Raw genomic sequence first — 15174 nt, 5'->3', positions numbered from 1 at the left:
AAGGACCGACGAGTTGTGCATTCCGAGATGCTGTTCTACACAACACTGTTGTACTGCCCCGTTATTTGCCAGTTTGTGGGACACCTCTTAGCTTGCGCAATTCTTGCCATTCTCCTTCGACCTCTCATCAACTAGCTGTTTTCACCCAGAGGACTGCCACTGACTGGATATTTTTGTTTTCCGCACCATTCTCGGTAAATCCGAGACACTGTCGTGCGTGAAAAGCTCAGCAGGCCAGCTGTTTCTGAGATATTGGAACTAGCACGCCTGGTTCCAGACGATCATACCACACTCCTTCTACTAGGTCTCTAGTATTGCCCATTCTTACATTCAATCGAATAGTCACTGAATGCTTCGATGCCGGTCTGCCTGATTTATATAGCAGGCCACGGCCATGTGACTCACTGTGTGCAGGAGCGAACCATTTCATGAACGGGGTGGTGTACCTAATAAACTGGTCACTGAGTGCAAAAATTACACACCGTAGCATACAAATATCCTTCAAATATATATGCTTATGTAACCTATACTGTATTTATATTTGAATACAGTCATCTCTGTTTTCCTTTGAAGCGTCTTTTATATCCTTGCAAAGAAATGGGCAGCTTTGCATTTGTAGTCTAAAGGCAGGACGCCTGGCCGCAATGAGTTTTTTGCGTAGTTTTTTTGCTTTTGTATATTAACCTGTTCAATGGAAAATCATTGCGGCATGTGTAATGGTAGCAGCATAGAATTCATGTACAGTGCATTCGGAAAGTATTCAGACCCCTTCCCCTTTTCCACATTTTGTTACGTTACAGCCTTATTCTAAAGTTGATTAAATTATATTTTTCCTCATCAATCTACACACAATACCCCCATAATGACAAAACAAAAACAGTTTTTAAATATTTTTTTTTAGCAAATGTAAAAAAAACAACTTATTTACATAAGTATTCAGACCCTTTGCTAGGAGACTCTAAATGGAGCTCAGGTGCATCCTGTTTCCATTGATCATCCTTGAGATGTTTTAATAACTTGGAGTCCACCTATGGGAAATTCAGTTGATTGGACATGATTTCTATACCATGTGCTGCATCTTGCCTCTGCCGTTCGGCCATCGCTCATTCATATATTTTTATGTACATATTCGTATTCATTCCTTTACACTTGTGTGTATAAGGTAGTTGTTGTGAAATGGTTAGATTACTTGATAGATATTACTGCATGGTCGGAAAAACAAGAATTTCGCTGCACTCGCATTAACATCTGCTAACCATGTGTATGTGACAAATAAATGTGATTTGATTTGGATTTGATTTGGAAAGGCACACACCTGCCTATATAAGGTCCCACAGTTGACAGTGCATGTCAGAGCAAAAACCAAGCCATGAGGTCGAAGGAATTGTCCGTAGAGCTCCAAGACCTGATTGTGTCTCGGCACAGATCTGGGGAAGGGTACCAAAAACTGTCTGCAGCATGGAAGGTCCCCAATATAACAGTGGCCTCCATCATTCTTAAATGGAAGAAGTTTGGAACGACCAAGACTCTTCCTAGAGCTGGCCGCCCGGCCAAACTGAGCAGTCGGGGGAGAAGGGCCTTGGTCAGGGAGGTGACCAAGCACCTGATGGTCAGTCTGACAGAGCTTCAGAGTTCCTCAGTAGAGATGGGAGAACCTTCCAGAAGGACAATCCTCTCCTCAGCACTCTACCAATCAGGCCTTTATGGTAGTGGCCAGATGGAAGCCACTCCTCAGGAAAAGGCACATGATAGCCCGCTTGGAGTTTGCCAAAAGGCACCTAAAGAAACAAGATTCTCTGGTCTGATGAAACCAAGATTGAACTCTTTGGCCTGAATGCCAAGCGTCAGGTCTAGAGGAAACCTTGCACCATCTCTTACAGTGAAGCATGGTGGTGGCAGCATCATGCTTTGGGGAAATTTTTCAGCAGCAGGGACTGGGAGACTAGTCAGGATCGAGGGAAAGAGGAACGGAGAAAAGTACAGAGAGATCCTTGATGAAAACCTGCTCCAGAGTGCTCAGACTGGGGTGAAGGTTCACCTTCCAACAGGACAACAACCCCAAGCACACAGCCAATACAACGCAGGAGTGGCATTTGGACAAGTCGCAATGTCCTTGAGTGGCCCAGCCAGAGCCCGGACTAACATCTCTGGAGAGACCTGAAAATAGCTGTGCAGCGACGCTCCCAATCCAACCTGACAGAGCTTGAGAGGATCTGCAGAGTAAAATGGGAGAAACTATCCAAATACAGTTGTACCCAAGAGGCCAAAGGTGCTTCCACAATGTACTGAGTAAAGGGTCTGAATACTTATGTAAATGTTATATTTCAGTTGCTTTTATATATATTTGCTAACATTTCATTTTTGTTGCTTTGTCATTATTGGTATTGTGTATAGCATAAAACGTAACAAAGTCTACCTTCGCTGTTAGTATCTCAGTATCTCTCTGATGAACAACCTTCGCTGTTAGTATCTCAGTATCTCTCTGATGAACAACCTTCGCTGTTAGTATCTCAGTATCCCTCTGATGAACAACCTTCGCTGTTAGTATCTCAGTATCCCTCTGATGAACAACCTTCGCTGTTAGTATCTCAGTATCCCTCTGATGAACAACCTTCGCTGTTAGTATCTCAGTATCTCTCTGATGAACAACCTTCGCTGTTAGTATCTCAGTATCTCTCTGATGAACAACCTTCGCTGTTAGTATCTCAGTATCTCTCTGATGAACAACCTTCGCTGTTAGTATCTCAGTATCCCTCTGATGAACAACCTTCGCTGTTAGTATCTCAGTATCTCTCTGATGAACAACCTTCGCTGTTAGTATCTCAGTATCTCTCTGATGAACAACCTTCGCTGTTAGTATCTCAGTATCTCTCTGATGAACAACCTTCGCTGTTAGTATCTCAGTATCTCTCTGATGAACAACCTTCGCTGTTAGTATCTCAGTATCTCTCTGATGAACAACCTTCGCTGTTAGTATCTCAGTATCTCTCTGATGAACAACCTTCGCTGTTAGTATCTCAGTATCTCTCTGATGAACAACCTTCGCTGTTAGTATCTCAGTATCTCTCTGATGAACAACCTTCGCTGTTAGTATCTCAGTATCTCTCTGATGAACAACCTTCGCTGTTAGTATCTCAGTATCTCTCTGATGAACAACCTTCGCTGTTAGTATCTCAGTATCTCTCTGATGAACAACCTTCGCTGTTAGTATCTCAGTATCCCTCTGATGAACAACCTTCGCTGTTAGTATCTCAGTATCTCTCTGATGAACAACCTTCGCTGTTAGTATCTCAGTATCTCTCTGATGAACAACCTTCGCTGTTAGTATCTCAGTATCCCTCTGATGAACAACCTTCGCTGTTAGTATCTCAGTATCCCTCTGATGAACAACCTTCGCTATTAGTATCTCAGTATCCCTCTGATTCTGCAGGCTGTGGGGCATTACTCTCATCTTTATCTCCACTTTGCTCCTTCCACAATTTTACATGAGTCGGTAGAAAAACAACAACAGCAAAACTGAAAGGCTTTCCTACTTCTTTTCGTCTGTAACGATATTCGTCTTCCTCTGACGAGGAGTATGAAGGATCGGACCAATATGCAGCGTGGTACTAAGGAACTAAGGTCAGAACGTGACATCGTCAATCATTTGGCCTAAACAACGTGCGTCTACCACACTCGGCATGAACCTTCCTTCTCTGGTATAATGGCGTTCACACACATTCTATGTCCATTCTGCCACCTACTGTAGCAAACTGTAGAAAAAAGAAATTGCCATTGCTTATTTTATTTTCATTTTTTTTTTACATCAACAGGCTCCTTCAGTCACAGTCCAAATCAAATCCCTTCTCGTGTTCAGTTTTCCCTGCTTCAGCTGTTAAAACAACACATTTCACTACATCTGTCAGGTCTATGTGACATCCGGTTGCGGGTCATCCACTGCCATAGCTTCCACAGCTCCATTTGCTCCTTCAACTACTTCCCACACCTCTCTGTAGGAGACCTGTTGTACATCTCGGGTTCCTTGCAACTTCAGACTTGCAGGGCACTCCAGGAATTTCGCTACATGATTTCCACCACAATTGCTACACCGTACATCATCATCATTCTTTAAACTACATGTTGATTCCATTGACACACACTTGAGACATGTCACATCTCATATTCTATCTTTACATGTGTAGGCTGATACTCTTCATCAAACGTCATTAAAACGGACTGTCTTTCTTGCTTCTCTCCATCCACTACACTGTGCAGGTAACGTGCTCCCACCCCTCCTAGAATCTTGTTCTTAAGACATGAAGCCTCAACGTCCAGCGATACTCAGAGTGCGAATTACACCAGGACATTTGGGTGCATCGTTTTTTTTTTATGGGTTCTAATAATGAAAACGTCATTTAAACAGTCAAAATGAATTGCCCTTTTAATGTGGCATGAACACAACCAGTCATTATATTTTCATCTGATTGTCAAACAAATTATTTAAAAAAGTAGGATACCTGTGCATGTTCGTCCACTCCAAAATAATTCCAGAATCCGAACTCACACCATTTAATGAATGGAAATAGACATCTGTTAAAAAAACACCAAAATATGTGCCTAATGACATTCAGCATTATGCCTACATTAATTGATGCGTCTTGCTGACAAATGTACTTTTTTTGTAGCCTAAAAAGTTGGGACACCTGAAATGGGACTGAAACTGTCCCAGGAAAAACGTAATGGTCCCCCTAACATACATGGTCAACTTACTAAACTAGGCTACAATGTGTATTACCATCAACTTCACATAGGCCTACCGGTAGCCAGTGATGTAGTGGGAAAAAAAAGGTGGGAAAACTGCATTTATTTGCTGAGGCAATTTTCCACACACGGAACACATGCACAACCGATATCCTACATTCAGTGTAATACATGAGTTACACCCTAGTTCATGAGTTGTCCATAATTCATGAGTTTTTGCTTGGCGTCTTCAGTTCTCATGGGCACACAAATCCAACAATGTAGGCCTATGCCATTGTAAAATTGAACACTTCTGACCGAAAGAGCAAACTATAGGCCTACTGTCATTAACTTATAGGCTACTTGTGGATGGATTGGATGCACATTGGTGTCTAGCTGTAGGCTAGTTGTCTAGTGATATTGTCGATCATCAGCTGTATGCAAACAAATGGCGACAATGAGCAAGTACAAAGGAAAATCTATGCGTAAAGGAGCTAAGCTGAGGCCATTTCTTTCAATGTGGACTGTGGCGCCACATAGATATAAATGGTTTAAACTATGACGGAGGTGGGGGTGTTTCACATTTACCACTGTAAAACATATTTACCACTGCATTTAAACAAATAGGAGAGTGGTTAAATTAGCATTATTTAGAGTCCCCCCTCCCCCCTCCAAAGTTTGACTTTTGTTACATTTAGGGTAGCTAACGTCTCATTCAGGTGAGCAAACTCTGATTCTACCTTTCCTAATGCATCCTTTATCATCTTTGTGATCTTCATAGATCTCACCAAGTATACAGTACATCATTGTTAATGAATCGCACTCCAACAATAAACCAATTTTTATAATTTACAGCAATTTTTGCTCTATTTTTCGTTGAGTCTTCCACTCTCTTGCCGAGCTTGCTCAACTCTCCACCAGAATCAACCAGCGCTTCTACTTCCACCATGATTGCCTCCATCTATTGCTTCTCCGACCTTCTCTCCATAGCCACATCCTCATTACTGGTTTGAACCAGTCCAACAACTTGTTAAACAGGAATCTCAAACCAACCGGCCATCCTAACGTTACAGTGTGGTATTCACGCGCCTATGCAAAACCCATAGAAAGAAGAATGAATAGAAAGGGCGTCTCCATTTAAGTCAATGATAGCATAATGGGTGGATTGGCAGCCATTTTACGTGTACCCATGCCAGGAAGTATAAGCAGGAAGTGTACCCTTCAATCTGTGCTGTGATTTGTTGAGTCAACGCAACTGACATTACAAAAAATGTATACCATGGCATTGTTGAATACTCGTTTTTGATTGGCTTGAAGGGTATTCTAGAGTGTGCATTATTTCCCTCTAAACCACTTTTTTATTAATTTAACCTTTATTTAACTGGGCAAGTCAGGTAAGAACAAATTCTTATTTACAATGACGGCCTACCAAAAGGCAAAAGGCTTCCTGCAGGGACAGGGGATGGGATTAAAAATACAAAATAAAATATAGGACAAAACACATCACTTTAAGAGACACCATAACACTACATAAAGAGAGACCTACAACAACAACAACAACATAGCAGGCAGCAACACATGAACGCACAGCTTGGTAGCAACACGTGACAACAACATGGTAGCAACACAACATGGAAACAGCACAAAACATGGTACAAACATTATTGGGCACAGACAACAAAACAAAGGGCAAGAATACATCACACGAAGCAGCCACAACTGTCAGTAAGAGTGTCCATGATTGAGTCTTTGAGTATGGTATATCAGCACGGTAGAATTCAATGGCTGTACTTCATTATCACCATTGCAGAATTCAATGGCTATACGTCATTCTTATATTGTCTATGTTTGAGATGCTTTTGACAGCAGAAATTATAATTGAAAACATTATTGCCATTGTTGAATTCTGAAGGTTTGATTACTTTGTTCTGTTACCAAGGCAACTACTCTAACTATCTATTAAACTTTCTAGCTACTTTAGTGGATGTTGAACACATTTTTACCTTCAAATGAACACATTTTTAGCAGGAAATGTGTTCAATTATAGGCATGGTATGAAAGGGATAATCAACTCAGGGCTCTATGCGTTCTCTGGAAAATAATGCAACTCCGTGGAAGCACAGCGAGGAGCACGTTTCCCAAAGGCTGGAGCGTTGGCCTTCTCACCTGCTCCAGTACTGCTCACTTAACAAGTTTCCCAAAGGCTGGAGCGTTGGCCTTCTCACCTGCTCCAGTACCGCTCACTTAACAAGTTTCCCAAAGGCTAGAGCGTTGGCCTTCTCACCTGCTCCAGTACTGCTCACTTAACAAGTTTCCCAAAGGCTGGAGCGTTGGCCTTCTCACCTGCTCCAGTACTGCTCACTTAACAAGTTTCCCAAAGGCTGGAGCGTTGGCCTTCTCACCTGCTCCAGTACCACTCACTTAACAAGTTTCCCAAAGGCTGGAGCGTTGGCCTTCTCACCTGCTCCAGTACCGCTCACTTAACAAGTTTCCCAAAGGCTGGAGCGTTGGCCTTCTCACCTGCTCCAGTACTGCTCACTTAACAAGTTTCCCAAAGGCTGGAGCGTTGGCCTTCTCACCTGCTCCAGTACCACTCACTTAACAAGTTTCCCAAAGGCTGGAGCGTTGGCCTTCTCACCTGCTCCAGTACCGCTCACTTAACAAGTTTCCCAAAGGCTGGAGCGTTGGCCTTCTCACCTGCTCCAGTACTGCTCACTTAACAAGTTTCCCAAAGGCTGGAGCGTTGGCCTTCTCACCTGCTCCAGTACCGCTCACTTAACAAGTTTCCCAAAGGCTGGAGCGTTGGCCTTCTCACCTGCTCCAGTACTGCTCACTTAACAAGTTTCCCAAAGGCTGGAGCGTTGGCCTTCTCACCTGCTCCAGTACCGCTCACTTAACAAGTTTCCCAAAGGCTGGAGCGTTGGCCTTCTCACCTGCTCCAGTACTGCTCACTTAACAAGTTTCCCAAAGGCTGGAGCGTTGGCCTTCTCACCTGCTCCAGTACCGCTCACTTAACAAGTTTCCCAAAGGCTGGAGCGTTGGCCTTATCACCTGCTCCAGTACCGCTCACTTAACAAGTTTCCCAAAGGCTGGAGCGTTGGCCTTATCACCTGCTCCAGTACTACTCACTTAACAAGTTTAGGGCATGCCCGGCCCAGCATGCATCTGTAGTCTACTTGTGTGCTGCTATAACCCCTTGCTTTATCTACTGTCATGGAGTTCGCTAAATATTTTCATAAAGAAACTGATAAAACACACAGGTGCAAAATCAAGTTGACTTACAGAGATGAGGAGGACCAAGAGGGAGTGTGTTGATGTAGTGTCCACAACTAAAGAATCATTGTGGAATCTGAAAAGACATGTATCCCAAAAGCATGATGGTGTACTTACTACGTGCACATGCTAACAGAAAGGAAGGAAGTGGGTAGCTGCTTAAGTGTGTCATTGTAGCAAAGTATTGTATAAACAAAAATTGTGATCTCTTATAAGTTATATACAGTAGGCTATAATTCATTTTGACCCAATAGGCCTTTTGATAGGTTATTTTGCCTAAAAACATTTAGGCCTACCTATTCATAAAAAATAAAAATAAAAACTGCATCACTGCCCAGCCTGGCAAGAGTGGCCTGAAGGGTGTTTAGCATCCCCAGTGGCTCTGCAAGTGTGAAGAGGGTATTTGCGGCTGCTGGCCTGCTCTCCAGGCACCATCGCATGAGCCTGAAGCCAGACTCTGGCCTTCACAGTATATTTCTTTGTAGGCTATATAGCCTTCACAGTATATTTCTTTGTAGGCTATATAGCCTTCACAGTATATTTATGTGTAGGCTATATAGCCTTCACAGTGTATTTCTTTGTAGGCTATATAGCCTTCACAACATATTTCTTTGTAGGCTATATAGCCTTCACAGTGTATTTCTATGTAGGCTATATAGCCTTCACAGCATATTTCTTTGTAGGCTATATAGCCTTCACAGTGTATTTCTATGTAGGCTATATAGCCTTCACAGCATATTTCTTTGTAGGCTATATAGCCTTCACAGTATATTTCTTTGTAGGCCCATATAGCCTTCACAGTGTATTTCTATGTAGGCTATATAGCCTTGACAGCATATTTCTTTGTAGGCTATATAGCCTTCACAGTGTATTTCTTTGTAGGCTATATAGCCTTCACAGTAAACTTCTTTGTAGGCTATATAGCCTTCACAGTGTATTTCTATGTAGGCTATATAGCCTTCACAGTATATTTCTTTGTAGGCTATATAGCCTTCACAGTAAACTTCTTTGTAGGCTATATAGCCTTCACAGTGTATTTCTATGTAGGCTATATAGCCTTCACAGTATATTTCTTTGTAGGCTATATAGCCTTCACAGTGTATTTCTTTGTAGGCTATATAGCCTTCACAGTATATTTATTTGTAGGCTATATAGCCTTCACAGTGTATTTCTTTGTAGGATATAGCCTTGTAATAATTTAAATAATAGGCTAATAATGTACCCTAAGTAATACATTATGTTCCTCCTTAGGCTCCCTGTCTGGCTCCTGACCTATTTACAGTGTTTATATGCTGTATAGGACATGTATGAGCAATTCTTTTTCACGTAGTCACGTTTTCATGTTTTTTTCAAATACTTTTCATTCATGATTATTTTTTTATTGAACCAACCTCAAAAAGCACATCTCTCAGCACTACCGCTGGCTGGTGTATACGTATCTATTACCCAGCCTTACGTGACCTAACCACTGATAAGTCTGATAAGTCTGTCAAAAGTGCACATACCTTGCATGAACATTGCCATTTGTCATGAAAAAGCTGTTGGGTTGAGGATACGGACTGATAAGACATTCCTTATGAAAACATGAGGTTGCATGTGACATGTAGAAAATATTCTGTAGTAAACAAAAATATAAATTCATAATCAAATGTTCATTTCACCACCATAAGCCGCATCAATGTTGTTTTAGAGAATTTGGCCAGCTGGCTCACAACCACAGACCACATGTAACCACGCCAGCCTCTTCACCTACAGGTTCATCTGAGACCAGCCACTCAGACGTCTGATGAAACTGTGGGTTTGCACAACTGAAGAATTTCTGCACAAACTGTCAGAAACCGTCAAATCTGCGTGCTCGTTGTCCTCACCAGGATCTTGACCTGACAGTGTGTATGGCGTCATGTGGGAGAGCGGTTTGCTGATGCCCCATGGTGGCGCTGGGGTTATAGTATGGGCAGGCAGACAACGGACACAATTGCATTTTATCAATTTGGCAATTTGAATACACAGAGATACAGTGACAAGTTTCTGAGGCCCATTATCGTGTCATTCGTCCGCCTCCATCACGTCATGTTTCAGCATGATGACGCACAGCCCAATGTCGCAAGGATCTGTGCACAATTCCTGGAAGCTAAAAATGTCCCAGTTCTTCCATGGCCTGCTGTAACGGCAGATTTCCTCTTCGTCTGAAGAGGAGTAAGGATCGGACCAAGATGCAGCGTGGTAAGTGTTCATGACGATTTATTAAAAACGAACTGAACACTGAAATACAAAACAAAAGCGATGAGATGAAAACAAAAACCGAAACAGTACCGTGTGGTGACAAACACTCACACGGAAACAAACACCCACAAACCAGCAGTGAAACCCAGGCTACCTAAGTATGATTCTCAATCAGAGACAACTAACGACACCTGCCTCTGATTGAGAACCATACTAGGCCGAACACAAAAACCAACATAGAAAAACAAACATAGACTGCCCACCCCAACTCACGCCCTGACCATACTAAATAAAGACAAAACAAAGGAAATAAAGGTCAGAAGGTGACACCTGCATACTGACCAGACATGTCACCCATTGAGCATGTTTGGGCTGCTCTGGATCGACGTGTACGACAGTGTGTTCCAGTTCCTGCCAATATCCAGCAACTTGCCATTGGAGAGAAGTGGGACAAAATTCCACAGACCACAATCAACATCCTGATCAACTCTATGAGAAGGTGATGTCGCGCTGCATGAGGCAAATGGTGGTCATACCAGATACTGACTGGTTTCCTGATCCTTTTTCTAACTGAAAATGTTCATTTGTTGGAGTTAAGGTAGAAAATGGTTTCGCCCTAGTGTAAACTACCCCGGTCTGTGCACATTCTAAGCAATCAGTAGCATAATGATGGATTCAGTGTCAAGGACACACTGGTGCTCCTGAGGAGTGAACTCAAATTTCCCAAATATTACCTGCAGCTTAAATATGGCGTTTTTAGCCTTAACTTAACTGTCTGCTACCTTTCTGTGTCTGAGAGACAGACTACATTTCTGGTCCAAAGTCCCTCTGCTGTTGGCCTTTTGGTTTAGCAAATTATTGACATGTGGAGTTTACTTCACAGCCCCAAAAACAGAACTACACAGAGGATTCTGAGGGAGGTAGAGTACAACAATCTTCGGCCCCTGAGGAATTTAAATGACCGTCAACAGACAGTTAGCCAGAGGAGTGGCACTGTGGCACGATAGCATATGATTATACAATATTCTCTGCCACAGTTGATCAAGCAAACTGTCTGATCTACAGGGTGGAGTGCCTTTTTGTCAGACCACAATCCTCACAAATGATTGACGGCTGGATATTAAAAGGTTACTTTAACTAAACAAAATCAAGCGGAAAAGGAATGTTGCACAAATATGCCATTAACATTCATTTATTTTACATTTTCATGACAGTATTAACCCATTGAGATACTGAATAAGTGACATTTCAGCATTTCCCTGGTAGGCGGAAAGAAACCGCGTTTGTTTGGTGGTTTTACCTCCACAATGACAAGTCTGGGCCTGTCACTTTTCCTCATTAAGCAAAAAGAAATTACAAAAAAAGCTCTGTTTGCATTTATGATGTGTCTGTGTGACAAACTCGCACTGTATTGGTTTGGTTTCATCACAGGACCGCTCAAACTGTCTGTCCTCTATGCAGCCATGTGTGAACTGTGAAGAAATTGTGAAACGGAACGAGGAGTGATGGTGAACAGCCAATAAAGTCCTCTCTCTTCTCCATGGTTACGGTCCTGGCTGTAAACGGCAACAGGGCAACACAACACAAGGGCTATATTTGTGCTCCTTGGCTGGAGAGAGAAATGCCAGCCTCACCCTGTTTGCCCGCCCCACTACTCCTCTCACTCACCAACACAATCCCTTTCTCATATATATATCTATATATGTATGTATGTATATATGTATGTATGTATATATGTATGTGTGTGTGTGTGTGTGTGTGTCACCTCCAAAAGCTGATGTCAGACTGATCTGACATTTCCTTCTAATTTTTCATAACGTTTGATTGATACTGGGTGACAAGGTGTTATGTGTACGTATAAATGTGGGTTATTCATTGATGAAGAATGCAGAGAGAAAACATTCCATGCCCTGGCTGAACCAATCAATCATGCAGAAAGACGGGTGATCTTTATTTATGCAGTTGTGCTGACTGCACTGCGGTGCACACCCATTAATTTAAGGCTTTGGTATTTTTATTTTGGGATGGTGTACTTTCAGTACAACGTGGTGTTTAGGTAGGTGGGGTCAGTGTGTTCAGTGTTGAGGCATCACTCATCAGGAATGGCAGACCTACCCATCCATTGTCAGTGTGTGATGGCAATGACGCACTGCAGGGCTTGTCATGGGTGAGTGGACAAATGGGTCATTGGTATCTTATGGGTGTGGCCATGATGGTGGTGCTCCTCCTGGGTGGGTGTTAGTTCCATCCCTGTTCTGATTGTAGTTCCATCTCTGGTACAGTGTTGCTGATGGACATACACAGAAGGCCATTGTATACAGGTAGTTAAGCACGGAGCAATGGCAGGAGTTGGCCATTTGTTGCAAGATCCTTTTGTTGTTTTTTTGCCATAATTTGTTTTACATCTATTCAAAATATGTGTGTGCTTAGCCTGTGTGAGTATCTACGTATTTAGAAATCAAATGGAATTAAGTCACAATAAATTATCTTGCCTAAAGGAGACTGTGAAGAGCTAAGAACGCGGCGCGGTAGTCATCCACTGAATGAGCCCCAGTTGCATTCAAAGCAGTCACATACATTCATGTACACAATGTTTCTGAAAGATCAGCTCTGTTACTTGTAACTCCTATAGCCATCAGCCTAGCAGATTTACAGCCAATGTGAATCTGTATGGTATATACTGGTGCAGGTAGGCCCTCTGTCAGAGGGCTGCAGTTGTGTCTCGGACCACACAAGAAATTACTGTCAGACTTCCTCTTCCATTCCCATTGGCGGTCGAACTAGGAAGAATGTGACAGGCTTGTGGTTGATTTGGTTTGGTTGAAGACCTCTTCATCTATCCCGGAGTGTGGAGGTTTGAAAAGTTGTATAGCTAAGAAGAGGCATTTGACTCACAGGAGGGGACTATGTCCATGTTGATAAGTTATTGTCAAAGATTTGTCCCCGATTTGTCAACACCACCAAAACGAATGCTATCCAGTTCAGCAAGGTTGTAAGTAAGGGTGTGAACGTTAAAATGAAGTTGGAATCGTTAACGTTAAGAAAAATCCTTAAACAACCTCTTAGAACTACCCATCCCGGATCCGGGAGAATAGTCATCAACTACACTAATTAGCATAGCGCAACCGTCAAAAAATATTACTAGAAAATATTCATATTCATGAAATCACAAGTGAAATATAGTGAAACACAGCTTAGCCTTTTGTTACCCTGTCATCTCAGATTTTGAAATTATGCTTTACAGCCAAAGCAAGACAAGCGTTTGTGTAAGTTTATCGATAGCCTAGCATAGCATTATGTCCAGCTAGCAGCAGGAAGCTTGGTCACGAAAATCAGAAAAGCAATCAAATTAAATCTTTTACCTTTGAGCTTCGGATGTTTTCACTCACGAGACTCCCAGTTAGACAGCAAATGTTCCTTTTGTTCCATAAAGATAATTTTTATAGCCGAAATACCTCCGTTTCTTGTCCACGTTTTGTTCAGAAATCCACCGGAAATTGCGGTCACGACAATGGCGAAAAAAACATGGCAAACGTTTTTTATAATCAATCTGGGACGATTGGCTTTTCAGTAGGAGCAAGAGGAACAATGGCCGCCTTTGTCTATTACGCACAAATCACTCTGAGAGCCACCACCTGACCACTGACGCAATGTTGTCATTCATGCTCATTTTTCAAAATAAAAGCCTGAAACTATGTCTAGTGGCTGTAGACACATTAGGGAAGCCATAGAAAATGGAATCTGGTTGATATCCCTTTCAATGGGCAATAGGGATGCATAGAAAGACAGGGGTTTCAAAATAAGAGTCACTTCCGGATTGGATTTTTCTCAGGATTTCACTTGCAATATCAGTTCTGTTATACTCACAGACAATATTCCAGGCAGAGTGTTTTATATCCTAAGCTGTCAATTACATACATATTCTAGCATCTGGTCCAGAGAAATAGCCCGTTTACTTTGGGAACGTTATTTTTCCAATAATGAAAATAGTGCCCCCTAGTTTTTAACTGAAAAACATATTTTTTTTTCATCCCCCACTTAATTAAAATCCAAGTTTATCGCGAAACATTATTTTCCGTATTACAGCCGGAAGGCTATAAAGGCCTGGGGAGTTGTGTAATTCAAATAAAACCAGAGAGGAAGAGGCAAACTTTATGCTACTTGGGTGAATTTGCAAGGCAAGACATTGTGAGATACAGATTACCAAAACATATGAGCAAGCTTCTGCCTTCTTCTCCCTGGCGTTGGCCTGCTCTACCTGCTCGGTCTCTTCGCTGGTGATGTGTGTTCAGTTTTAGGTCTCTTGAGTGTAGAATATCCTATCCTATTCATGGAACCGAAGTCCTACAGTAGGCTACTGGTAGCCTGTATTGATTAAGCTTTTCAGACATAATGGAATGTGGCCCCTTGAAAGCGCCTCGGATAAGGAATGTTGTTTGTCTGGTAGGGTAGGCTAAACTATGTTTTTTTTGTTTAAATGCCGACACAAAACCTCTGGTGATTCGAACTGACATTTTACTTCTGAAGCAGGACTTAAGTCCATCACTAGGCAATCAGAACAGTCAATCAAATAATCTGGAGCCGCCGCGAGCTTTCTACTTGCCTGCTGCCTGCGCCCAGACCACTCTCTCCTAACGGAGTACTTTAAAATGATTAAATACCCTGACATTTAGTAGAAATAAAACACATCTATCTACCATACCATAAAAACTGCATAAAAATTATTTAATTGTCTGAATGGTCGCTATTGGCGGGAGATATAACTGCATTGCATACAACTGTATTAGTTGAAAGCCCTACATGGGCTTTCGTCAGGTCAGGTTTAGGTCAGGTCAGTGCACACAAACAAACAGTGGTGTATCAGAGGGTTCTGGATGAGGCAGGAAAACAAAGAGCTGGACACTAGTGTTCACAGTATGACCTTGGGACAACTCTGCTGGGTCATTACTATACAGAAAT

The 15174-nt window shown here is 42.2% G+C and overlaps 1 protein-coding gene across 11 annotated transcripts in view; it reads left to right on the top strand.

The window, feature by feature from the left end:
- Nucleotides 1–15174, top strand: part of LOC110501241 (LIM domain only protein 7) — a 138203-nt gene that overhangs the window by 51266 nt on the left and 71763 nt on the right. The window lies entirely within an intron of this gene.

Source organism: Oncorhynchus mykiss, chromosome 22 (genome assembly GCF_013265735.2).
Source record: "Oncorhynchus mykiss isolate Arlee chromosome 22, USDA_OmykA_1.1, whole genome shotgun sequence".
Classification (NCBI taxonomy): domain Eukaryota; kingdom Metazoa; phylum Chordata; class Actinopteri; order Salmoniformes; family Salmonidae; genus Oncorhynchus; species Oncorhynchus mykiss.
This window is presented reverse-complemented; position numbering and strand designations above follow the sequence as displayed.